General features: G+C 38.5%; 1 protein-coding gene and 1 pseudogene across 7 annotated transcripts in view; one reads left to right on the forward strand and one right to left on the reverse strand.

The window, feature by feature from the left end:
- TASP1 (taspase 1) overlaps positions 1-27314 on the forward strand; it is a 274050-nt gene that overhangs the window by 116968 nt on the left and 129768 nt on the right. The gene's annotated exons all lie outside the window — the stretch shown is intronic.
- Positions 9795-10680, reverse strand: LOC137206410 (replication protein A 32 kDa subunit pseudogene; annotated as a pseudogene).

The following is a 27314-nucleotide window of genomic DNA, read 5'->3' on the forward strand; positions in this document are numbered from 1 at the left end:
TTGCTTTTATGCTTAGTACCACCCATCACACTCATATCCCCACCGAAATGTCTCTGGCGCCCCAGGAGAGCTCAGGACATCATGAAGAAAAGTAAGTCTTTCTCTGAAAGATGCTGTAGACTTGGGTTACTGCGGATCAAGTGAGCTCCAAGATGTTCTTTTGATGTTTGTACTTTCTCAGCTTTTTTCTTTTGGCCAGATACTTATTTTGCATTGCTTTGTTGTTGTTTGGTGAAAGAACAGACTTCTAATTTTAAAACCCAAGGTAAAGAAATGGTAGAAACAGAAGCATAAGATCAAGTGATGGGTTAAATGCCAGCACTCTGATCCTTCATGTAATTCTCCCTTTGATTGTTCTCACTTGAAAGAATGCCTTTTCCTTCCCATTGTCGAGCACTACCTGCTGTCAGTCGGAGAGGGAGGAAGTCGAACAACTTGTCAAAGCCTTTCTGAGCTGCCTTCATATGGTTCGCAGAAACAGAGCTGGGTTTTCATTTCTTCTTTCATTCAACAGGAGTCCCTTTCATGTTTGCAAATTGAAAACGCGTGTTTTTCAGTGTGGAGTGAGACTGTGTGTGCCCTCTGGCACACCTGTTTCTCATTTCCTGACTTGAAAGCATAACCCATCAAAAGGAGCAGAAAAACAATTTCTTTCTGACACGCTGCTTCGTGTTCCTTACTGGACCGAAGGCCTTCGTGGCTTTGCCATCTTCATTCGCTCTGTAGAAGGTTCTCGTTAGAGGCAGAGTTCTCTCAATACCAGCAGCGCCTTTTATAGCACAGGGCTGTTTGGGGTATTATTTTGTTGTGGTGGTGGTGGTATTTTTGCAGCTCAGGAGATTTACTTGAAATAAGATTTATTTTTAAAAATACACAGAAAGGTCTTAAAATTTTTTAAATATTAAATTTAGCTGGGCAGTATATGTTGGAAGTGTCTATGTAAGCTGATAAGTGAACTGATTGGCCGGGAATAGGGCTTGGTGAAGCATACGAATGTTTAAATTCCAGTACACTGTTTAACATAAATCATATATTTCCAACGCATTACTTCAGATTTGTGTGTACTTTAAAGTCCTGCCAGCTTAAATGACTGTGAGGCACAATATGTTGACTTTGAGTTTTGTAAATTGATAATTTGTTGTTATGAAGGTTGTACATGGTATAACTCATCACTTTCTGAAGGTACATAGTGTGTCTGATGTTGCAAGCTGTTATGAAAAAACAATACTCAGGGAATTCAGGCCTTTGGCTCTCAGATGCTTGAAGCTGGACCTTTGGTTCCTCTTAAGGTTTCCCTGGGCATTTTCACTGTAAGGCACATGGTTGTTCAGACCCAAACTTTGGTTTAGGCTTTCTATTTCTGAGAGTTATTTGGGATAATAATCTCAATGATGTATCTTCGGAAACAGTTTCTCAGGTTCTTTTTTATTAAACACCCATTCTTTTCAAGTTTAGTATGTATGAATCACCTGTTAAAATGCAGAATATGATCCCGTGGGTCTGGGAGTCTGCATTTTTCATAAGCTCCCAAGTGATGCCATTGCTGCAGGTCCATACATCATATTTTAAGTAGCAAAACACCATTTTGATGGGTGAAGTGGTGCTGTCCCCAACTGTGCCTTGCCTATAACATTCACCCCATACAATTTACCAGTCTCTTCTCTCATCGTGTTCTGTTGGATCTAAAGCTAAGGAGATCTGGTATATATTCTTGACCCTAGGTATCCCTGAGAGCTTTAACAGATAGTTAATGAGTGACCATATGGGCTAGCATGGATAGAGACCACTGAGTCAGGATTATGGTGCTGGCAGGAATGATATTAGCTTTCCTGACTCATCTGGGATACACCTAACCCTGATAAAAATTAACCAAGTTCGTGTTGCAAACAGAAGTGGATAAAACAACCTGCTAACTCTAAAATGTACTGATAGAGGGGTTAGAAAGGCAGAATGCTGAATCAAATGTGTTTTATTTTAACCAGCTCTGTCCATGGTGGCTGGTTAATTTGGGCCAAAAGATTTATTGTTGAATCGTGGAGACACTGAAGTGTAAAATGTAGGAGCAGTCAGTTTGCATTTTTATTAGCTTGTTATTGAATACATGTCATGGTTCTCATTAGTGAATCACAGCATGATTGAGCCCATAGTATAACACATCATGACCAAAGGATACCTTACGTTTTTATTTTCAGAATGTTTTGTTCATATCATGAAAAAGTACATTTACTTGTTTCTTGTATTTGTCTTTGATGAAACAAAAATTTTTAACGAGCATTGGCTAGTAGAAAACATGGATAGTCATTTAAAAAAATATGAGTTAGACAGGAAAGAATTAGAGAGTTCTTTAAAATTCCAGAGTCGTCATTTCAGGTCTGCATGGACCCACGTTGAATGGAAGAGCAGGTACATTCCAGAGGCGGTTTTGGGGTATGGGATATCATGGGCTTGGAAATCAGACTTGGGCTGGAATCATAATGGAGGGAGCAGGTTGGAAGGGTGTGTCCACCTGCTCCCACCAGGACTGGAGCATCTTTCTTTATGGAGGAGAGACATACAGATATGCTAATTATCATTGATGTTATCACTTTGTACCATTGCACCTCCTGTTAGTTGGGATTCAGTGTTGTATGTTTTGTAATACTGAGGAGTTCTGTTTTCCCCATCTATTTCTCTGTATTCTAGCCATAAATGAGAAAGTTTTCCTGGTTCTTCATAATTTCCTGGTAAATTGTCTGTGTTATAATCTATCATAATAATCATTATTTACTAATATTGATGATAGAATAATAAGCTTCTGATTGAATTCTGCTAATTTTATTTATTTATTTTTGGGCTGCCTTGGGCCTTTGTTGCTGCACGTGGGCTTTCTCTAGTTGAGGCGAGCGGGGGCTACTCTTTGTTGCGCTGCACGGGCTTCTCATTGCAGTGGTTTCTCTCGTTGCGGAGCATGGGCTCTAGGCACACGGTCTTCAGTAGTTGTGGCTCATGGGCTCTAGAGCACAGGCTCAGTGGTTGTGGCGCACGGGCTTATTTACTCTGCGGCATGTGGGATCTTCCCAGACCAGGGCTCGAACCCGTGTCCCCTGCATTAGCAGGTGGATTCCCTGCACCACCAGGGAGGTCCGAGACATAATATTCTTAATGGAAATATTTTTCATATATTTGTCTTACATGTCTTCATTCATCTGATTTGTCTTATCAGTTTTGATTTCATTTCATATCTTAGTAGCAATTCCTTCTTTGGAGCCTCTCACATTAGAGTTGTAGCCTGTTTGCATCTGGAATAAGCATTCACACAACAGACTTGAGTTTGTGCACAGCCCTGGGCTTTCCTCAGCACAACTTTTGTAGGTTAAACCCTGCCCTGTCATCAAGTTCACGGATATGTTTCAGAACTCACTATGTGCATTGCACAGGTAAGTTTTATTTTGATCTTCAAGTCTGGGCAACTCTAATTAGCAAGTCCTAGATATCATCATTTACTTCATTTCTTTATATCCGTCTTTGTAATATAAACAATTTAGTGCAATTTCTTGAGGAAAGAGTGCATGTTTCTCTTTCTGCTCCTGTTTAGAATGCCTTCCATCCTTATGACACCTGGAAAAGCCTGGCTCATCCTTCAAGGTTGAGCTCAAGTGTCTTTTCTTTTCTTCAGCCTCCCTCCTACCCTCCCTGCTTCCCTTGCCCAGTCCAAAGATTTACTCCCTTCGTGGTCAGTGGTGCCATGAGGTAGCGCATGTACCATTTATGGTTGTTCCCCTTTATAAAGCCTGAGAGCTCCTTGAGGAAGAAGCTGGTGCCTTAAAGATATGGTTGGTACTCAATAAATGTCTGTTGACTTGAACTCAGTAACCCTTTGCATATTTTGAAGAACTGTCAAACAGATTCTGATTGGCAAAATGACTTAATTGTTCCACGTTGGAAAACCAGGGCTAGTGCTCCTGCTTGTTTAAGAGCTTTAGATATTCATGCTGAGAGCTCTGCTCTAAAGAGAAGGGTGGTTTAATTTTAGTTTAGTTTAGTTTTGATAAAATCCATTGAAGTTTTCACACGCTTCCATGATTTTGGTAATTAGAGTACTTTGAGCTCTAGGTAACAGAAATCACTACTCAAACTGGCTCAACAACAAGGAGTGCAGTGGTTTCACAAAGGAGGAGGTTCCAAGGTAGGTGGACTGCAAGGTTCGTTGGTTCAAGGCTACATTGCTGACGTCAAGTATCCAGTTCTCCATGTCCCTTGCTTGCTATGCTGTCATCATTGCTGGCCTCTTCTTCAGGCTGATGGCAGAATGGCTATTGCATTGCCAGAAAAACTCATCACATGAAATCTCTCGAGGAAGGAAAAACAATCTCTTTGTGTAACTCTCTTCTACGAGTGAGGGACACTTCTCAGACGCTCCCCAGCTGACTTTTTGCATTTTGTTGATTGACTAATGTTGGGTCACATGCCCATTCCTGAGCTACTCACTGACAAAGGGGATTACCCATGAACCAGTCATGAGCACAGAACGTGCCCTTAGGTAGGTCATGTTCATGACTGTGGGCAGGGGTGGGGGTGGAAAGCAGAACAAGATCAGGATTCTCTTAGGACCGGAGAAGGAAATAAATGCTGTGTGAGTGACCACCAGTATCCAGCTAAACTGATCACTTGTTGAGCATTTACTATGGTCAGGCACTGTGCTAAGTACTTTTTACATAATGATTCTCATTTTCAAATGAGAAAACTGAGGTTTAGAAAAGTCAAGCAGTGCCTGAGTGCCGAAAGAATCTAAATAGTCTTCACTCAATGACAGTAGAGAAATGTGAAGAAGTAGAGGGGCCAAATAGAAATGTAATCAGCTGTTGTTGTACTAGAAATGGTATAGGTAGGTATCTAGAGAGTTAAAAACATGTAGTTATCATTTAAATCTGTCCTTACCAAAGCTATGCCTCTTGCCATTATTTTTGGCTAACAGAAAGCTGGCTGTGGAAAATGGATGTTTTTGTTTTGAAAAATCAAATGCAGTAGATTAAAAAAAAACACCATGCCACCACAAAGTTTGTTTATATCTTCATTTCACTCAAATTGAATAGATGAAATGGGATCTGGCTGTTTTCATATTGTTTATGTTCTGCTTTGCTTCTTGGTTCTGGGACAGGATTCCTGGTTCTGCTTGAATCTGGGTGCCTCTCAAGTATCATTTGCAAGATTATTGTGGAAATTAATAAAGAGAAAGTATTTCTGTTCAGTAAGCATTGTAATCGTCCTACTATGACATAAAACAATGCTATTTTATTGGCATCATAAAATACCTCTCAAATGTGTGTTCTTGGAACCTCAGTCTACTTTGTTGTTCTTTTTTAGTTCAGAGGGAAGGAAAGTGATTTACATAAGTAATCACTGTAATATTTTATTTATTTTTATAAATTTATTTATTTTATTTTATTTAGTTTTGGCTGCGTTGGGTCTTCATTGCTGTGCTCAGGTTTTCTCTAGCTGCAGAGAGCCGGGGCTACTCTTCATTGCAGTGCACGGGCTTCTCATTGCGGTGGCTTCTCTTGTTGTGGAGCATGGGCTCTAGGCGCACGGGCTTCAGTAGTTGCAGCACACGGGCTCTGTAGCTGTGGTGCACAGGCTTAGCTGCTCTGTGGCATGTGGGATCTTCCTGGACCAGGGATCAAACCCATGTCCTCTGCATTGGCAGGTGGATTCTTAACCACTGTGCCACCAGGGAAGTCTCTACCACTGTAATATTTTAAATGAGGGGTCATGTGAGGGTCTTACTTCTTTTCATCTCATTTAATATAAGGGCAAAGTTAGATGCTTGATCTGTGTTTCATTTATGTGTAATAAAAGGACCTATGTAAATAAAGTACATGAAATCAAAGTAAAGTTGTTTTTACTCAATGAAGCTATTACATAAATGTCGTGTGTGTGTGTGTGTGTGTGTGTGTGTGTGTGTGTGTGTGTGTGTGTATGGACAGGAATTGCACAGAGGGCTGGGGAGTGATGTATCCTCTGATGGATAGCTGCTGATTTTTGTTTCAGCCATCATATTGCAAAATATTAGGTTCTTAGGTGAGGTTACTCAGTCTGAACTAGCAGTGTGTAGCTGTTTAGCTACCTATTGCTGTTAAACAAATCACCCCCAAACTCTGTGACTTAGAAGAATAACGCTTTTCTTATTTCTTATGATTATATGTGTTAACTGGTTCTCAAGTGGATGGTTCTTTTGCTGGTTATGCTTGGGGATTCTCATGTGGCTGCGTTCAGATAGTGGTTTAACCAGGTGTTTGGTGGGCACAGCCAGAAGGTTGGACTCAGCTGGTTTGCTGGAGTGTTTTGACCTTGCTGGCTACCCATGTAGTATCAGGGCTAATCCTGCTCTAATGTGGCCTCTCCCTCAAGGCAGCTGGATTCTTACATGGTCACTCAGGACACTCAAAGTACAAAAGCAACAGCTATCAAGCCTCTTTAGGGTTTAGGCCTGGGACTGGCATTGCGTTAGGTAAAGTGAATCACAGGGTCAATCCAGATTCATCGTGGGAGGGGATTACATATGAGTGTGAATACTGGGCAGCTTTGTTCATTGGGAGCCATCTTTAAGACTAACTACCTTAATAACTGTTTTTTTGGAGTAATCATTCTCTTTGAGAACCTAAAAGCTGTGGACTCTCTCCCTAGAAACATGCATGTGAACACAGTTATCTGCGTAAGTGTACACACAATTCTAGAAAAATTTCATGGAGTTCCTAGCTGGACAATCCATGATTGTCCAGGTAAGTACCCCCGGTTTAACTTACGCAGTTTAGGAATTTACGAACTCTTAAGGTAGCAATTTAAATAGTAACTTAATTATTTTAAAATAGCTGCATAAAATTCTATTCTATGGTTGTTTTAGTCTCTTAGAATGACCAGTGGGTTATTTCCTGGTGGTTTTTTTTTTCTGTTCTAAAAACAGTGATTTTCTTGTACATAGCTTTTGTATACCATAAATTCCTAGAAATATACTTTCTGACTCAAAAGGAATGGCCATTTTTAAGGATTTTGGTGGATATCGATGAATTGTATCGTTTTTTTCTTATTAAGAAATAAGTTTTTAAAATTTGCATTATTGGATACATAGAAAATAATGTACTATATATGTAAGTTATGAAACAAAATGAAATCAAATTCCTTGAACTTATCATTAGCTTAAAAATGAACACAAGTAATAGTACTGTATCCTCTTCTATTCTACAATCCTGAATTTTGTGTATCTTTTTTTTTTTTTTTTGCTTAAAAAAAGTTTAATCAGATATGTGTGTATCTCAAAACAGTATATTGTTTAGTTTTATGATTTTTTATTGAGCCGTAGGAACATGGTATTATATGGTCCTCTGTGATTTACTTCTTTCACTAAATATTATGTTTCTGTAGTATTTGTCCATATAGTTGCTCTGTAAAATTAAAAAAAAAAATTTAACTTTTAATACTTCATTGTGTATTGACAAATTGATACTTTTATTATTACAAAATATTCTTTATCTCTAGTCTTCTTTGTTTTGATGTTTACCTTGCTTAACATTAATATAGTCACACCAGCTTTCTTATGTTTAGTGCTTGTCTGGTATGTTATTTTCCACCCATTTTACTTTTAGTCTATCTTGTCTTTATATTAAAGTATGTTTCTTATAAACAAACTGGGTCCCTCCCCTTTTAAAGTTAATGCACATTGATAATCTGAGCCTTTTACATGGACTGTTTAGTCCATTTACACTTAATGTAATTATTGATATGATTGGGCTAAATCTACCATCTTGCTTTTTGTTTTCTATTTGTTCTTTGTTTCCTTTGTTCCTCTCTTCTTCTTTTCCTGTTTTCCTTTGGGTTATTTTTAATATTTCATTTTATTTTTCTCTATTAACATTTTGTTATACTTTTGTGTATTATGTTTTTTGTGGTTGCTCTAGAGACTACACATGCATCATTAATTTACCATAGTCTGCTTTAGAATAATAATATATTACTTCACAAACAATGTAAGATTCTTTCAACAGTATAAATCCATTATTTCTTTCCCACCCTTTGAGGTCTTGGAATATATTTTAATGTCCATATTATGTTATAAATGCCACAGTATCTCATCATTATTTATTTTTGCTTTAAATAGTCAGTTGTCTTTTAAAGAAATTTACACCCATGTACACACCCAAGTACACACCCACACATGCCTAATAGCTTTAACGTTTTTTTAAAAAAAATTTACCCAAGTAATTTCTCTTTTTGGTACGCTTTATTTCTAACATCAGTCTTCTGCTGGTATTATTTTCCTTAGAATGCCCTTTAGTATATTTATAGTTCAGATCTGCTGGTGATGAGTCTTCTCATCTTATTCTATCAGAAATGTCTTTATTTCCCCTTTATTTTTGAAGGATATTTTCTCTGCATAGAGAATTCTATATTGACTGTTTTTTCCTTCAGTAATTAAAAATGTCATTCCATTGTCCTTCTGCTGTTTCTGGTGAGAAGTTTTATGGTTGTCCCCTTGTATGTCTTTTTTTTTCCTGCCTATTTTTAATATTTTATCTTTGGTTTTCAGCAGTTTGATTATAATGTCCCTAAATCTGTTATTCTTTGTGTTTATCCTTTTTGGGCTGAGCTCCTTGGGTTATTAGGTTGATGTCATTTGCCAAGTTTGGAGGATTCTCAACCATTATATCTTCAGATATTTCTTCTGCCCTGTTCTCTTTTCTACTTCTGGGATTGCCATTGTATGCATTATCCTGTAGATATGGAGAGCTTTGTTCCATTTTTAGTCATTCTTTACCTCTCTATGTTTCAGTTTGGATAATTTATTATGACTATTATTAAGTTCACTGATCCTTTCTTTTGCTATCCTGTTTGCTCTTTTTTTTTTAAAGCAGTTATAGAACTTTTATTTGCATGTTACACCTCATTAACTTATCTCAGAATTAGCTGAGATGATAAAGTATTAATTATTACAGTGTAAAAAAAATAACATTTTTACAAGTTACTGCAATAGTAGAACTATTTTATTAAACATATGAATGTACTTATTTTGTACAAAACACGTATCTTTCTCTCTGCCCCATGAAGCCACCATTCTAGAACCCCATGCTTATAAAAACACTTTTGGCAGCAATTATGACAAGGTGAAAGAAAGTGCAATTCTGAAAGTAACAACACATAACCAAAGTGGGGAACAAAAACAGGCAGAGGTTAATGGGCTTCGTGGCTAGCTCTCTGCTGACAGGCCCTAGTCCTACTCTTAACAGGAAACAATTCAGGAATAAAAACTCCTGAGTATGCTCAAGATGCTCTTGGTAGCATCCCTCTTCCAATTCCATTTATCCTGATATTGTAACTAACTAATTTGTAACTTCTTTAAGAAATTCCGCCCTGGTTTACATCCCTGTCAGTTGCCCATATCCCTCTGAGCTTCAAAAACACAGAAGAGGGGCTTCCCTGGTGGCGCAGTGGTTGAGAGTCCGCCTGCCGATGCAGGGGACACAGGTTTGTGCCCTGGTCCGGGAAGATCCCACATGCCGCGGAGCGGCTAGGCCTGTGAGCCATGGCCGCAGAGCCTGTGCGTCCAGGGCCTGTGCTCCGCAACGGGAGAGGGCACGACAGTGAGAGGCCCACGTACCACAAAAAACAAAAACAAAAACACAGAAGAGTAGTAAGTTTCAAAAGGATGTCAATTGAAACCTTTTATAGATGAAACCTACTTCCTAGAAGTCAACCTGCCAAATATATGCACAGCTGGAGACGAGAGATTGTGTAAAAAGTCCAGCTGGAAAATATCTCAGGTACCCAATTAGATCCAGTCATTCTGCGTCTGTGGATTTAAAATGAGCATCATCCACAATAGATGTGTCCCTCGTTGCTTAGAAAATCCACAGCTTGCTTGATTGAGGCTACAGTCATGTGTTGGAGCTGATTCTTGAGATCCTGAAAGTTCAATCCTTCAGGCCTTGGGCAAGCCTTAATCAAATTCAGTACCTGGTTCTGGGCCACAGTGAGGCCATTTGCTGGCATGAAGCTATTCCCACCAAAGTTCCCAGTTTCACCCATTCCTGGATTGCTGATAGGTGCTCTCCCTGCTGAGGGTTGGCTGTTAGACTTGCTCAGCATCATGTGTCCATTGACTACTTCCAGTATATGTGTGGTGAACTCATTCATATCCTTCAGGGGCATGATCTTAAAGGCTACCAGGCTTTTCTTGTTCTGAAAAGATCTCAGATGACCAGCCACTTTCACATATGTTTCTGGAGGAACCACAGTGTTTTCACTGCTGGCATCACCTGTGTCAACCCACTGGTGAACATCCATGGGTGTAGCCGTCATGTCATCTGTTTTGTAAACAATGTTGGTTGCAGCCTTCTCTGCATTTCTGATTATCCCCACAATAGTGACCTGTGAAATCTCAACATTTCCAATTTTGAACACTTCATCAACCAGAGTAGCAGAAAGCAGCTGAGATATGGTACCGGGTACAATATGCTGAGCTCGGGCTCTAGATTTCTTTTCAGCCTGGGAAGGTGTCAGTGATCCAGAGCCCCCAGGGAACTGTGTGCAGCCTCCGGCTCCCCCAAAAGAGGAACTGCTATAGCTTTCAAATCCACTGGTCCACATCTTCGTCACGATTCCCTCAGGAAAGAGTTCCAGAAGGTTCTGGCCTGGTGGGTTCCCCTAACCGCCGCCTCCTATTTGCTCTTAAGCCCATTGAATGCATTTTCATTTTGGATACTATATTTTTTATATAAAGTGTTTCTATTTGGTTCATATTTGAAGATTGTCTCGCTGAGATTTCCCATATTTTTATGAAAATTTCCACCTTTTCCATTAGATAGTTACATAAAATAATTATTTTAGTTAGTTTAAGGTTTGTGTCTGATAATTCCAGCATCTGGGCCATTAGTGGTCTGCTTCTGTTCACTGTTCCTTCTCTTGTTTATAGGGCATGTTTTTGGCTTTTTCATTTATCTCATAATTATTGATTGTATGCTAAAGATTATGTTTGGAATACAGACAAGACTGAAGAAAATATTTGCCACTAAAAAGGGACACACTCCTTTTTACATACATCTGCAGTGTTATTTGTAATTGAGTTGGGGCTGGGTATTCTTGCAGCAGTGGATACAATTCACTCCTGGCTTTCGATATTTCAATGCTAGTATTAGGATTTACCATTAGGCAGAGCTTGGGATCTGAATACCAGCAAAACTCCTGATATCTCTTTATGTTATTTATTGTTCACCTGTCAGCTTTTGGAATCACGGGGAAGCTTCTCTCTTTCTCTCCTTCTCCCTCTCCCTCCCCCTTTCCCTATCCCTCCTTTATCTTTCTTTCTTTTTTTTACTGCTTTGCCTTGGGTGATAGCTCTATGCATCCAGGTAGGCAAGGAGGCTGTCTTTTAGCTTTCCTATTCTGTTCCCAGCCTTCAGCAGCTTCTACTTTACACTTACGGAGGACCTGTGTGCCTGAGGGTGTGGATATCTTTCAGCTCCCCAGCCCTGCCCCAGGAAGCCCTGCTCTTGGTGAGGACCTACAGGAAGGAGTCAATGAGTGAAATCAGATTTGCTCAGTGAATGGGGCTTCTCTGGATTCTAATTCATCCTGTCAGCACCTGTGGTCATTTAAAGTTTGTTAAATGACTAGTTCAGCTAGTTTCTCCTTAACCTTGTCTGTAGCATTTCTCCTTTCCCCACTGCCTTCTGGGTGATAAAAAAGCCATTGGCCTCTTCTGTCATAGGAAAGGCTTGTCCCTTTTGGGAATTTAGTTCTTTGAGGTATTTTTGCATCGTTATCTCTCTGAGTTTTTAAAAAACTGTAGTGTTGTAGCTTAACTGGCTTATTGGTTCTCATTGTTAGCGTGGCTCTTGTTGGCTTTTGTTGTTAGGTTGGGGGTGATAGACTCTTGTAGATTTCTTCATCTTAACTAGAAGTGGAAATACAAGTGATCAGTTTTGGTGGCTTGCAAGACATGGTAAAGAGTCTGGAACCTTTTTATTCTTTTGGCTGGTAAAATTGTTCCATCTCTTGTCAATGGAAGCCACTTTAAGCTGGCTTCTGTGGTCTTTGCCATGACGATCTTTGATAGCTTCCTTGCTTTTCAGTAGAACAAGATGCCTCAGTCTCCTCTTGGTCACTTCTTTAGCCAGACTCAGAACCAGTCATTTTCCCAAGGATCCCTATTTCTTTTTAACAGGAAATGGTATGATTCTAATATGATAACCTAATTTTATTATTTTCACTGTAATTTCCATGTTAGCCTCTGGGTCATGATATTGTCACTGTTGCTTTCTCATATGGAGTTCATGGTCTCAGCAGTAAATATTTTTATTGGAAATCAAAATGAAAGTTTAGCCTACTGGTTTATAACTATATGCTTGTAGATTTTTAAATAAAATGATAGCTGTGTGGGTTCTTAATCTGGGGTTTGTGGACCCTATGGAACCTATGCATGGGTTTTCGTGGAGAATTCTGTGTATTGACTGAAACTGTTTAATTTTAGGCAAAGATATATCTTTTTTTCTCATAACTTTGGGGAAATTAGGAAGCATAATCTTAGGTAATTGAATAAAATTGTAAATAAATTTCTTGGCTAAAATAAAAAGTTAAAAAGTAATACAAGTGTGTGTATTTCCTTCTTTTACTAACATTATTTCTTAATAATAGTGTGAAACGAAAACCTTGAAAAATGCTAAATTTTATATTGTCTATTTATTTGCCTTTTGCTGCATGTCTCATTTGATGTGGTCTACCTGTTTTGCTTTTTCCTTCTTTTACCTGCTTATATGATGGTTATGCTAGTTGGTGGTAGGAAAGCTTTGGGACCATTTCTTTATTCTTATTCCTTAATTTCTACTCTGATCTAGACAAATGAATATGATTACCATTTTCCTTTCCACCTTCAGAACTTTTCTGCCTTTCTTAAATCTCAGAACCACCCTTGATGCTGTGTTGAGTAGAGAAAGGGATAAGCAATGACTGGTGAACAGATTTAACACTTTTTTTCCATCTTATTTCACAAGGCCTCTAAACACTGAATGTTGTTTTTAAATTCTGAGTACAGCTTTGAAACTGATGAAATGATTTATATATTGCCTCCCTTTTGTACAGAGCAATTTCTGAGATGTAACTGAGATGTTACTGAGATGTAACATCAACTCAAACTTCCCTTTTCGGCTTTTAAAGAGGCCCTGGCCATTCAAATCACCCTCATAAATCACTTCTAAACTTTGTCATTAGGAAAATTATTAATTAAATGTTTAATATATTGGTTGGCTTAGTAGTTATAAATTTACAGTATAGTATAACTGTCTTGCTTATGTTCTTTCTGTCTGTGGGCTTCATACTACATATATAATCAATATGTGTGCTGAAATATTTATTTTACATTACATCACATCTACATTATTGTAGATGTTTATAGCTATGTCTTGGCTTTTTTTTTTTTAACTCATAAAATGCACATTATGGTTTTGATGCAAAATGAAATCTCCACTTTTAACATTATTCCTTTGGGACTGTTTAGTGATTGTTTTTAGGATGTCATGGTTAAAATTGAGGGCTATCTACAGTCCTAAGTATTGGTATCAGTATTTGTTGTGCTACTTATCTGCAGGTAATTATTACTTTGATCTTTATCATGGATTCAGGTTTTTGAGGCTTTTGAGTTTTCTTTGCTTGTATCTCCTTTATTTGCGTGCTGATATTAGCCTTATTTCTGCAGTGGTGGACTATCTTGAAACAATTATATTAGAGTTACAAAACTTGGATTTTAGACTCTTAGCTCTTCCACTTCACTTTTCTTATTTGTCAAATTGGGATGATAGTACCTTCTTTGCAAGTTACTTGTAGGGCCTTTAAATGATGACATTTGTGAAAACCCCAGGTACACGGTAGTTGATCAGTTAATGGTGAATCAGTGAGTCAGTGACTTTTTCTCTTCCCCCTTAAAAAAGAAATAGATTAAAAAAAGTAATCTAACTATACTATATCATGAATTAACAGCTTTTTAAAAGGGTTTTCTCCTAAGTGGTCAGTTCATTGCAAGCCTCTTAACTAAATTTTACCGAAAGTTATTGAAATTCCAAAAGTACTTCCAGCTATAAAATTTTGTCCTGAGGAATTTGAAATCATTTAAGCTAAGCCATTTATTTTTTCCAATGAGGAAACTGAGATACGGAGATCTTACGTGACTCATTTCAGGTTCCACAGCTGGAGGTAGTTCCCCTCACCTCCCTGATGGAACAGAAATCCAGATAGAAGCTGTACAGGAGCAGCAACTGAACATGGCTAGCAGTGCTGCTTCTGTGATGGCTGCTGCTCTAATGAAGTTCTCAAGTGGAGAGAAGTCTAATGCTCATACATGTAGTATGTTTTCCAGACAAATGCAATAGTAGCAATAGGGGCTCCAATGTAGCCAAGGAACACCACTCCTGCTGGGGTGATTTTTCTGATTCTTTCTGCTGCCTGGGACCATGTGTCCCTGGTGCCCTGATTAGAGTGTTGTATTTAGATAACTAAATTGAGAAAATTTAGAGTAGAAAGCAAGATCCTATTTCATCATCTGTATTCATGCTCATGAGTATTGGATAAGTTCCCACACTGAGATGTGACTTTGACAAAGAGAGGGGCCCAGGGAAAGAAGAAGTGACTCAAGCTTTGGGGTGGGCACCTCTGTGTTGTTAACCACAGATCTCTGACACTCTGCTGTGACAGATTGGATCAAGGATTTTCACACTCATGTCTTTTTTTTTGAAACTTTTTTGTTGTTTGTATGTCTTAGTTTCTTTGAAATAGATTTCAGTCTATGAAAATATTTGCATTCGCAAAACTGGAATTCTTCCCATTTATGCAACTTGTTCAGATAAATCTTTTGTGGTTTGGTTATACCTTCTCAATAAAATTGATACTAGTATAATAAATAATAAATATCAAGCATTTAGTGTATTTAGCATATGCCTAGCACTGTGCTCTACATGAGAGATTTTCCTGTTTAATTGTCACCATTCTAGTATATTTTTCTGTATTTTAAATAATTATGAAAGGCTAAAGCACATATCAGTTGCATCCTAGTTTGTAAGAGAGGTCTCTAGGAGATAGTTGTAAAATTGGTTTTTCTATTGGTTATTTATTATTTATTAAAAAAAATCGGAAAAGCCTGAGTTGTTTTTGATAGATTATTGTAAATAGCCAAAGTATGCTGATGGTTACAGGTTAGAGAGAACTGAATACTGGGGAGGCACTAAATGTGTGTTGGGAACCATACCCTTTGGACTAGACTGGATCAGACATCTTCACTACTTATTCCATCTCTTTATAAAGCTCCTTATGTTTTCTTCTTGTATGTAATAGGTTCCAGGTTTGATAGCCATGGGGACACTGTGAAGACTGAAATCACGTGTGTTCTATCACTTTTAAGGCAGCCCTCTCTTTAATTTCACAAGACAGACTTGAAAACCAGAAGTAACCCAACTCCAAAATTGGCAGTAAATCCTCTGACAGGGAAAAGGTGACGTACTGTGTAATAAATTCCTTTGTTGAGAAAGAGATGTTGCAATAGTGGAAACTGAAGTACCAAATGTTTCCTTTTAGATTTGGAAAGGCCTTTCCTCATTACTTATCTGTCCCTGTGGACTTCTAACAGGGGATGTGTTGAAAGATTTTTCAGACGCCCACTCGCCGCAGTGAGAGTGGATGGCAGCGTTTATAAGATGACATAAATACTTGAAGATCATCAGGAAGCCTTGGAGATGTGTAGTGTGCCAGGGGTACTGAATGTGAGCTTTTGTTGCTGCTGATCCTGCTCTGGGATGCAGGCCGCCTGGGAATGTGGGTTATTTCTCTCCTGTGAATGCAGCTTCACTCTCCCTCTCTGGGGGTCTTTGTATCAGAACTGAGGTTAGAGTGGTTTAGAAGAAATAAAGTCTCCAGAAGAAGAGAAAGATCTGTGGGATTAGGATTTATAGTTAAAAATCCTAATCTCATTTTTAGGTCCTCTGGAGGAATTATATCCTAATCCTCTACCATTTAAACAGTCCATTAAAACCCTACATTAAAAACTTGACACATAACGGCCTTTTAATTTTCGTTTTGTAATAATCTGGCTCATGCCCACCACTGCTGCCACCACTAAATGAGATGAATATAAAACAATTAAAAATTATCTTGAGATGCAGTGAAGATATATCTTAAATGTCAGCCAAGAGTTGGTAAGTTTTCATGTTTCTCTGTCCTTATTGCAAATGCTTTTCAGTTTGCCACTTAACCTTTTGGAACTAAAATGTGATTTGACAATATGACTTTATTGGGCTATTATGTTACATATTTTTAATTATCTTAATTTGAAGACTGCATCTATCACTAATGCTGAAGTGAAAATACCAAATGTGTGACGGAGGGCGGATGAAATAAAACACCTGGAGCATTCTTCACGAACTCAGATATAGGGCAGTGAAGTGTATGGGACCAAATCCCATAATGGGAGACCCTGCCTTGCCCTTTACTATTGTACCTGAAGAGAAAGTATGGTGAATGCAGGAGTGTAGCATTGATGTTGGGCATTGAACCTCTTGGGAAAAAAAGATAGGTGTTTATTACGGAAATTGGGAAAAATAACAGAAGGAATGCATAACAAACAAAAATCGTGCATAACCCATAATCCCTGGATAACCACAGTTAAAATGTTTCCTACCAAACTAAGTGAAATCTTTATCATATTATTTGTTTTGTTCTGATAATGAAAGGTTTACCCACGTGATCGTTTTGACCCTAGGTGAGAGCTCAGCTTTCTTGGAAGCAGCAGCTTTCAGAATTGCAAGTCAAAGGCTAAACTCCTCTTTAAATGTATTCTAGGCTCTCAGTGATGATTGTCAGGCTAGCTGGGAATCACCTTGTTCTAACAGAAGCAAAATGCAGAGAAAAGGATGAGGAGAGACAAGAAAGTGATAGCTAATGGTTTTTCTTAAGGCAGTCATTATCCATTGCAGTATGAAGTGCTTACTCAGTGCCCAACCCCACGCTGAATGTTTTATGTTTGTTGTCTCATTTTGTCCTTGTGAGGTAGTTACTACTCCCATTCCCCATTTTCACAGTAAAGGAAACTGAGGCTTAAATAAAGAGTCCCAGACTCAACTCAGCCGGATTCAAACATCAGTCTGACTGCCGAATAGAAAATACTAACCCTTACTCTACAGGACTTTATGGCCTTAAGGTAGGGAGGGATATGTGTGTGTGTGTGTGTGTGTGTGTGTGTGTGTGTGTGTGACAGAGGGAGAGGGAGAAAGAGAGGGAGAGGGAGAGAATGAATGAGAGAATGAGAAAATTGAATACGTAGAACACAGAAGGCGACCCTGCTGCTTAACCCACAATTCTCAGGTTTTTCCTTTAGTAAAGATACAGAAGCTCTTCTGTAACGTAGGCCAGTGTTCACTAGAGAAATGATGGCGTTGTTGGAAACATCAAGATGAGGAAAAAACAAAGATACTCTATTAACTCTTCTAGTTTCCCAGAGTTGCCAACTTTTTCTGGATTCTAAACAAACCCACAAATAGGCACTCTAACGATGGCCTCGCGGAAGTGGTTTCACACGGCTCAGGGAAGTGGTCGTCCTTTACGTGGATAAAAGGGGCTCTTAAATATCTAAGACTCCGTTTTCAGGCATCATAAGGATTTATTTTAATCAAATCAGTCTTATTTATTCAAACAAATTATAAAGAAATTTGGTTTTTGGTAGAAATTAAACATATCACGAATTTTCCAAAAGAACTCAGTTAAGATAAATGTTATCAAGCCAAATAATCTTTTTCATGTCTTCCTGCTAATGGTGTCTGATAAATACATCTACATGAACTTATCAGAAATTGTATTTGACTCAATACAAAGTTGTATGTTTGAATGGAAGAAGTCGTCTTCTTTCCATGTAAAGTTTTCTGAGCCATTTTCTTTCACCAGCAAATGGCTATCTATATAGATTAAGAATGCATTTGGTACATGTCTCTTTTTGAATTATGGTTTTCTCAGGGTATATGCCCAGTAGTGGGATTGCTGGGTCATATGGTAGTTCTATTTTTAGTTTTTTAAAGAACCTCCATACTGTTTTCCATAGTGGTTGTATCAATTTACATTCCCACCAACGCATATATATAGAATCTAAAAACAAAAACCAAAAATGGTACTCATGAACCTAGTTGCAGGGCAGGAATAAAGAGGTGGACATAGAGAATGGACTTGAGGACATGGGGTGAGAGGGGGAAGCTGGGGCGAAGCGAGAGTAGCATTGACATATATACACTACTGAATGTAAAATAGTTGGCTGGTGGGAAGCAGCAGCATAGCACAGGGAGATCGGCTCGGTGCTGTGCGATGACCTAGAGGGATGGCATAGGGACGAGGGGAGGGAGGCTCAAGAGGAAGGGGATACGGGGACATGTGTATGCATATGGCTAATTCACTCTGTTGTGCAACAGAAACTAGCACAGTATTGTGAAGCAATTACACTCCAATAAAGATCTATTAAAAAAAAAAAAGAATGCATTTGGCCCCAAATGTCGCTTGGTGGTTGAATGGATAAGCAAAATGTGGTATGTACATACAGTGGAATATTATTCAACCTTAAAAAGGAAGGAAATTCTGAAACATGCTACAATATGGATGAGCCTTGAGGACATTACATTAAGTGAATTAAGTCAGTCACAAAAGGACAAAAGTGTATGATTCCACTTACATGAGATACCTAGAGTAGTCAAATTCATAGAAATGGAAAGTAGAATGGTGGTTGCCAGGGCTAGAGGGCAGGGGGGATGGGGGAGTTGTTGAATGGGTACAGTTTCAGTTTGGGAAGATGAATAAGTTCTGGAGATGGATGGTGGTGATGATTGTACAACAATGCGAGTAAAAATGCCACTGAATTGTACACTTAAAAAATGATTAAATGGTAAATTTCATGTTATATATATATTTTACCAAAATAAAGAAAAAAAGAAGAATTCATTTGGGCTTAAAAAAGAGAACTCAATTATAGTGGCTTAAACAGATAGATTTTATTTTCTTTTGTTTTAAATCTCATGTAACAAGACACCTCGGAGGAGACTGGGGCTGGTCGGGCTACCCAGCAATGCTGTCTGGTACCTGGGTCTGTCCTTTGTCTCCCACCTTCCTCAATGGGTAGGCCTTCCTGCCCATGAATGTCACCCCCTGCTCACAGGATGGCGTCTGCACCTCGTTTAGCTGTGCAGGTGCAGGCATGGGAAGTTGGATTTAGTCAGATGTTGCAGAGACATTTAGCATAGTGCTCCCTGAATATCCATACACTCCTCTGTGTTTCACAGCACCCCCCTCCACCTCCCCCCCCCCCCGCCCCCCCGCTGCGCCCCGTTGCAGTTGCCCGAGACCATGTGCCTATTTCTGGCCAGTGGACTAGCGTGGAAATGATATGTGTGACTTCCAGGCTAAAGCTGTAAAGTGGCCCTGGGTAGCCCTCTCATTCTCCTGGAGGGGATATGATCCAGGAGGTGCAGTTATAGATGATGGAGCCTCCATTAGCCTGGGTTTGTTCCTGAGTGACTGTTGGAAGCACATTCCCTGGTGACCCAGGTACAACTTATAACATTAATGAGAAATTATATTTTTGTTGTGTTAAGCCACTGAGATTTGGGGGGTGTTTATTGTTGCAGGCTCGTATAGTTATTCTGACTGATACTCCAGCGTGGGCTTTTGCCAGATAAGTTTGATGAAGTGAGCAAAACATGGAGGCTTTCAGGAGTAAGAGAAAGGGTATAAGTTGATGAAGCATGGAATTTTAGTTGGATAAGGAAGGAAGTGAGGATCTAAGGGCAGTGAGGGATAGTTACAAAGCAGCAGAATTAATGGGATGGCACTTTTGGTGAGGTAGAGGGAATGTTGGAATTAGAGTAGTCAAGAGATGAGCTGGAAAGTTAGGAGGGGTGGGATGACTGCAGCTGGGACTATGGAGAAGTTAGTGTTACTGATTATGGCAGAATCGTGGGAGTGAACTTACAAGGCAGTGTGGATAATTTGAAGAGAGGATTTCAGAAAATCCAGAAGCTAAGGTATTGGGTAATACCTAATATTTTAATATCTAGTATATATTAAAATCAGTAAGAATTATGACAAGGTATAGTGTTGCGCAGAGTAGAAGTAAGCTGAGAGCTTAAGTCTCAAAGAAATGAGTTTGTAAGTCTGAAACTGTTTCTATTCACCCTCACTCCAGAATGGTAGTTTAACCGATTCTAGGTTGACAGGTGTTTTTCTGTTTGTTTATTGCCTTAGCATCTTTAAGATATTAGCCTTCTGGCCTCTTCTGTGGCTTGGGAATATGTAACTTACCAGTAAAATTTTTAAATTAAAAAAAATTTTTTTGGAGATCACCTTTTTCTTTGTGATTAGTTTTCTTTTATTTTTTATATTTTTATGTTTTATTTATTGCTTTAATACAAGTGCCTAACAAGTGCCTGGCATAAAGAAGATGCCATTAGTGGCTTTGGGGATTCCTGTTTCCTCCTTTTCTTGGGGACTTAAGGAGTGGGGGAGGGGTGCAGAGTCCCTAGTGCCATCCGCTCACACTGACACCCACAGCAATGGCAGTCACTTGGACTGGACTTTGAACATCAGCCAGGCAGGGTGCTGCAGAGGTGTCCCTAGGTCCCAGCTGTATGACTCCTTCAGGTCTGGAGGGCCCCTCTGTGATTTCCCCGCTTCTCTCGGGGACACAGAAATCATTTGGTTGCTCCCATGCATGAGAGGGCACAGCAACTCTTCAAGGCTGCCCATCTGCCCAGGTGCTTGCTGAGACTCTCCTTACTGAGAGAGTAAAAAAAGCTCTCTTTTTTTTAACATCTTTATTGGAGTATAATTGCTTTACAATGGTGTATTAGTGTCTGCGTTATAACAAAGTGAATCAGCTATACATATACATATATCCCCATATCTCCTCCCTCTTGCGTCTCCCTCCCACCCTCCCTACCCCACCCCTCTAGGTGGTCACAAAGCACCGAGCTGAACTCCCTGTGCTATGCGGCTGCTTCCCACTAGCTCTCTGTTTTACATTTAGTGGTGTATATATGTCCATGCCACTCTCTCACTTTATCACAGCTTACCGTTCCCCTCCCCGTGTCAAGTCCATTCTGTACGTCTGCGTCTTTATTCCTGTCCTGCCCCTAGGTTTGTCAGAACCATTTTTATTTTTTTTTAGATTCCATATATATGTGTTAACATACGATATTTGTTTTTCTCTTTCTTACTTCCTTCTGTATGACAGACTCTAGGTCCAGCCACCTCACTACAAATAACTCAATTTCATTTCTTTTTATGGCTGAGTAATATTCCATTGTATATATGGAATAAATACATCTTCTTTATCCATTCATCTGTCGATGGACACTTAGGTTGCTTCCATGTCCTGGCTATTGTAAGTAGAGCCGCAGTGAACATTGTGGTACATGACTCTTTTTGAATTATGGTTTTCACAGGGTATATGCCCGGTAGTAGGATTGCTGGGTCATATGGTAGTTCTATTTTTAGTTTTTTAAGGAACATCCATACTGTTCTCCATAGTAGCTGTATCAATTTACATTCCCACCAACAGTGCAAGAGGGTTCCCTTTTCTCCACACCCTCTCCAGCATGTATTGTTTGTAGATATTTTTATGATGGCCATTCTGACTGGTGTGAGGTGATACCTCATTGTAGTTTTGATTTGCATTTCTCTAATGATTAGTGATGTTGAGTATCCTTTCATGTGTTTGTTGGCAATCTGTATATCTTCCTCGGAGAAATGTCTATTTAGGTCTTCTGCCCAATTTTGGATTGGGTTGTTTGTTTTTTTGATATTGAGCTGCATGAGCTGCTTGTAAATTTTGGAGATTAATCCTTTGTCAGTTGCTTCATTTGCAAATATTTTCTCCCATTCTGAGGGTTGTCTTTTGGTCTTGTTTATGGTTTCCTTTGCTGTGCAAAAGCTTTTCAGTTTCATTAGGTCCCATTTGTTTATTTTTGTTTTTATTTCCATTTCTCTAGGAGGTGGGTCAAAAAGGATCTTGCTGTGATTTATGTCACAGAGTGTTCTGCCTATGTTTTCTTCTAAGAGTTTGATAGTGTCTGGCCTTACATTTAGGTCTTTAATCCATTTTGAGTTTATTTTTGTGTATGGTGTTAGGGAGTGTTCTAATTTCATTCTTTTACGTGTAGCTGTCCGATTTTCCCAGCACCACTTACTGAAGAGACTATCTTTTCTCCATTTTATATTCTTGCCTCCTTTATTGAAAATAAAGTGACCATGTGTGCATGGGTTTATCTCTGGGCTTTCTATACTGTTCCATTAATCTATATTTCTGTTTTTGTGCCAGTACCATACTGTCTTGATGTAGATTTGTAGTATAGTCTGAAATTCAGGAGCCTGATTCCTCCATCTCTGTTTTTCTTTCTCAAGATTGCTTTGGCTATTCGGGGTCTTTTGTGTTTCCATACAAATTGTGAAATTGTTTATTCTAGTTCCGTGAAAAATGCCATTGGTAGTTTGACAGGGATTGCATTGAATCTGTAGATTGCTTTGGCAGTAAAGTCATTTTCACAATGTTGATTCTTCCAATCCAGGAACATGATATATCTCTCCATCTGTTTGTATCATCTTTAGTTTCTTTCATCAGTGTCTTCTAGTTTTCTGAATACAGGTCTTTTGTCTCCTTAGGTAGGTTTATTCCTAAGTATTTTATTCTTTTTGTTACAATGGTAAAGGGAGTGTTTCCTTAATTTCTCTTTTAGATTTTTCAACATTAGTTTATAAGAATGCAAGAGATTTCTGTGCATTAATTTTGTATCCTGCTACTTTACCAAATTCATTGATTAGCTCTAGCAGTTTTCTGGTGGCATCTTTAGGATTCTCTATGTATAGTATCATGTCATCTGCAAACAGTGATAGCTTTACTTTTTCTTTTCTGATTTGGATTCCTTTTATTTCTTTTCTTCTCTGATTGCTATGGCTGAAACTTCCAAAACTATGTTGAATAATAGTGGTGAGAGTGGACAAGCTTGTCTTGTTCCTGATCTTAGAGGAAATGGTTTCAGTTTTTCGCCATTGAGAATGATGTTGACTGTGTGTTTGTCATATATGGCCTTTATTATGTTGAAGTAAGTTCCCTCTATGCCTACTTTCTGGAGGGTTTTTATCATAAATTGGTGTTGAATTTTGTCAAAAGCTTTTTCTGCATCTATTGAGATGATCATATGGTTTTTCTTCTTCAATTTGTTAAAATGGTGTACCACATTGATTGATTTGCATATATTGAAGAATCATTGTATTCCTGGGATAAGTCCCACTTGATCATGGTGTATGATTCTTTTAATGTGCTCTTGGATTCTGTTTGCTAGTATTTTGTTGAGGATTTTTGCATCTATGTTCATCAGTGATATTGGCCTGTAGTTTTCTTTTTTGTGTGACATCTTTGTCTGGTTCTGGTATCAGGGTGATGGTGGCCTCACAGAGTGAGTTTGGGAGTGTTCCTCCCTCTGCTATATTTTGGAAGAATTTGAGATGGATAGGTGTTAGTTCTTCTCTAAATGTTTGATAGAATTCACCTGTGAAGCCATCTGGTTCTGGACTTCTGTTTGTTGGAAGATTTTTAATCACAGTTTCAATTTCAGTGCTTGTGATTGGCCTGTTCGTATTTTCTATTTCTTGCTTGTTCAGTCTCGGAAGGTTGTGCTTTTCTAAGAATTTGTCCTTTTCTTCCCAATTGTCCATTTTATTGGCATATAGTTGCTTATAGTAATCTCTCATGATCCTTTGTATTTCTGCAGTGTCAGTTGTTACTTCTCCTTTTTCATTTCTAATTCTGTTGATTTGAGTCTTCTCCCTTTTTTTCTTGATGAGTCTGGTTAATGGTTTATCAATTTTGTTTATCTTCTCAAAGAACCAGCTTTTAGTTTTATTGATCTTTGCTATTGTTTCCTTCATTTCTTTATCATTTACTTCTGATCTGATATTATGATTTCTTTCCTTCTGCTAACTTTGGGGTTTGTTTGTTCTTCTTTCTCTAATTGCTTTAGGTGTAAGTTTAGGTTGTTTATTTCTTGTTTCTTAAGGTAGGATTGTATTGCTATAAACTTCCCTCTTAGAACTGCTTTTGCTGCATCCCATAGGTTTTGGGTTGTCGTGTTTTCATTGTCATTTGTTTCTAGGTATTTTTTGATTTCGTCTTTGATTTCTTCAGTGATCTCTTGGTTATTTAGTGGTGTATTGTTTGGCCTCCATGTGTTAGTATTTTTTTACAGATTTTTTCCTGTAATTGATATCTAGTCTCATAGCATTGTGCTCGGAAAAGATACTTGATACGATTTAATTTTCTTAAATTTACCAAGGCTTGATTTGTGACCCAAGATATGATCTATCCTGGAGAATGTTCCATGTGCCCTTGAGAAGAAAGTGTATTCTGTTGTTTTTGGATGGAATGTCCTATCAGTATCAATTAAGTCCATTGTGATTAGTTTTTAATATTTTCTCTTTGTCTTTCTTCTGGCATTTTTCACTATGGTATACCTAAGGATAGATTTGTTTTTATTTACTTTTTTTGGAACTCTGTATGCATCTTTAATTTTAGGATTTCCTTATAGCTTAAATTCTGGAAACTTATTTATTATTTCTTCAAAGATTAGTGCCCCCTCCCCCGTTCTTTCTCTTCTCTTTCAAAATGTCTATTAATATGTTGGATCTTCTCATTTTATACTTTAGGATTCTCAACTCCTCATTTTCCTTCTCTTTATCATTCTAGGCTGCTGTAAATTTTGGCTATTGAGAATAAAGCTGCTATGAAAATGCAAGTGCAAAACTTATATTTTTCTTGGATAAGGTACCTAGGAATGAGGAACTGTGGTTTTAGTAGTAAGAAATATTTATCTTTCCTATGTCAATTACCCTGGAAAAAATGAAAAATACAAACATTTCTTAGTCATATTTCATAATAAAATTTATCAGCACACCTGTTGTGAGATAGTTGAACTCATGCATTTTCCACCTCTGAAGAGTCACACACTATATACATTCAACGTATTCCAAGATAATGCTTACTAACATGTAGGAAGATACTGTTCTTTACAAACTTCAATATATTATGAATAAAATGCATTCATATTATATATGAACAAAGAAGTCTTATTGAGAACTCTGTTGTGATTTTCTCTTTAGAGCAAAGGTAAGAGTTGCAAAATCTCTAATTTTAAAAGAGGATGATTTCAACTAGTCCATCTTCAAGGAAATATATTTATAAACTGCCTACATACTTCTTACACTAGTTATGTCTGCTTTAATTAAGGAAGGAAAATGTTCCTTATTTCCCAAGTGAGAAACATTTCCTAAAATCACATCCCCAGGGTTGTTCTTAGTCTAAACTTCCATATAGAAATGTCTGGAATACAAATTTTTAAATATCAGAATCCAAGTGTGTAAGCTTTCACATTCAGAAGTGCAGAGAATCTCAACATCAACAAACTATATTTCTACAAAAATCAAAATTACAACTTATATGTCCCTTATTTAAATAACAGTGATGTCACTTTAGAGTTAACTGTAGGCAATCACTGGATTGTAATGCATGCAGAGATGAAGAAAATTTCAAGTGTTCCTAAATATCATTATAAAAATGAATATTTTACATTATGTAAAATTATGATTATTATGATCTCTAGAGAAAGATATATAAAGATTATGAACAAATAAATTTCAGTAATGACAAAGTAAAATTTTTACCTTCATTTTCAGTTGCTTTCTAAAATTACTAGTTAGTCTCAACCTCATTGAATTAATGAAAATAAAATGTATCCCATGACAGATTTTTGTGGCAAAACCTAGTCCTTTAAAAAACATATGAAACAAAAATAGCACGAGAAGTTTCCGGGTACAAATTATAATATATTATAATATTTAGATCCCCTCAACCAATTCTTGGAAACTCAACATCATTGTTTGTAAACTAGTCATATAAAATGATTCTAAAATTATAAATGAGTTTACATCGACCAATTGACTCTGACAAGCTGCCATCCCACCACCTACCACAGATAGCATCCAACAGAAGCTTGTGGTGCTTAAAACACATTTCACCACCTGCCAAGGAGGCAGACTCCATGGTGGAGAAGACTGGAGCTGTAAGACACAGGTGACTAAGTGCCACACAGTTTCAGTGGTGCTGGCTAGTGGAGCAGGGGTATGCATTGTGTATCCCCCAGAACCCAAGAAGGCTGCTCTGCCTGCATCAGTGTACCCTTGTATAGCACAGAACTTCCAGAATTTTAGCTTCTGTGGAGTTCTCTGAGGACGAATGCGTGTACTGCCATCAGGCAGTTAGAGGTAAAGACATCAAGATGCTTTCAATCCTGGATCCTGGAGTGAAGAGGCTAAACTTTGTACCCTGATTGTACAGCAGGTTAAATTCTACATACTATCCTCTCTGGAGCTGCTGCCACAACTTATCCTGGTGGGTGAAGAGTCATCACAGTGCTTTTTCACAGGGGGAATGTAAGAAGGAATGACAGCCTGGGCACAGCTCTGCACAAAGTGAAACACCTCCTCCTTGGAGGGAGAGTCAAGGTCATCAAAAAAGATACCCCCAATACCCCTCCGCTCCCCATGATGGGCTATAAAAAAGTCATCGTCACATCATTTTTAAAATTTTGGGTAGAGATCTGCACCATGCTGGTCACAAGCCTCCTTTAGAGTCCCATGAAAATGGACTGCATCCTCTTGGTTCAAGTATGTTGGGGTAAGGTCACATCCACCGCCAAACCACCACTGCTTGTTACCTACCAGATCAAGACGTGATTCTGATGTGGACTTTGAGATGCCAAGGAAATGTATTATAATTCAGATGTCTGGGTATGGGGCATACTGGAGTCTCAGTAATAGGAAACACACTAGGAAAGAGTGAGCTGGGACTGGGCTAAGGTTTGGGATTCGAGGGAGAGACATGGCCATGGAGGTTGGCTCTCAGCAGGCTGTGGGAATGTCCAGGGTTTCTGATGAGTCCAGAGTTCTCAGCTAAATCCTCAAGGTTGGTCTGTAGAGCACACAGTCAAGGCACTGGCATCTGGACTGGCCAGAATGGCAGTTAACTGAGTGTTCAGTAGCCAACCAGGGGTCCAACACCTCTGGGGAGATCTGACAAAATGTAGCAGCACCTCTGCCAACTACTGTGTCCTCTGGTCCTAGCACCAAGTAGGTGCTCATTAACAATCTGTTGTGTGAACAGATGGGGAAAGAAATGAAAATAAAGTTGATATTTTGGGGACTGATAAGTACCAGGCAGGAATCTG

Source organism: Pseudorca crassidens, chromosome 15, assembly GCF_039906515.1.
Source record: "Pseudorca crassidens isolate mPseCra1 chromosome 15, mPseCra1.hap1, whole genome shotgun sequence".
Lineage (NCBI taxonomy): Eukaryota > Metazoa > Chordata > Mammalia > Artiodactyla > Delphinidae > Pseudorca > Pseudorca crassidens.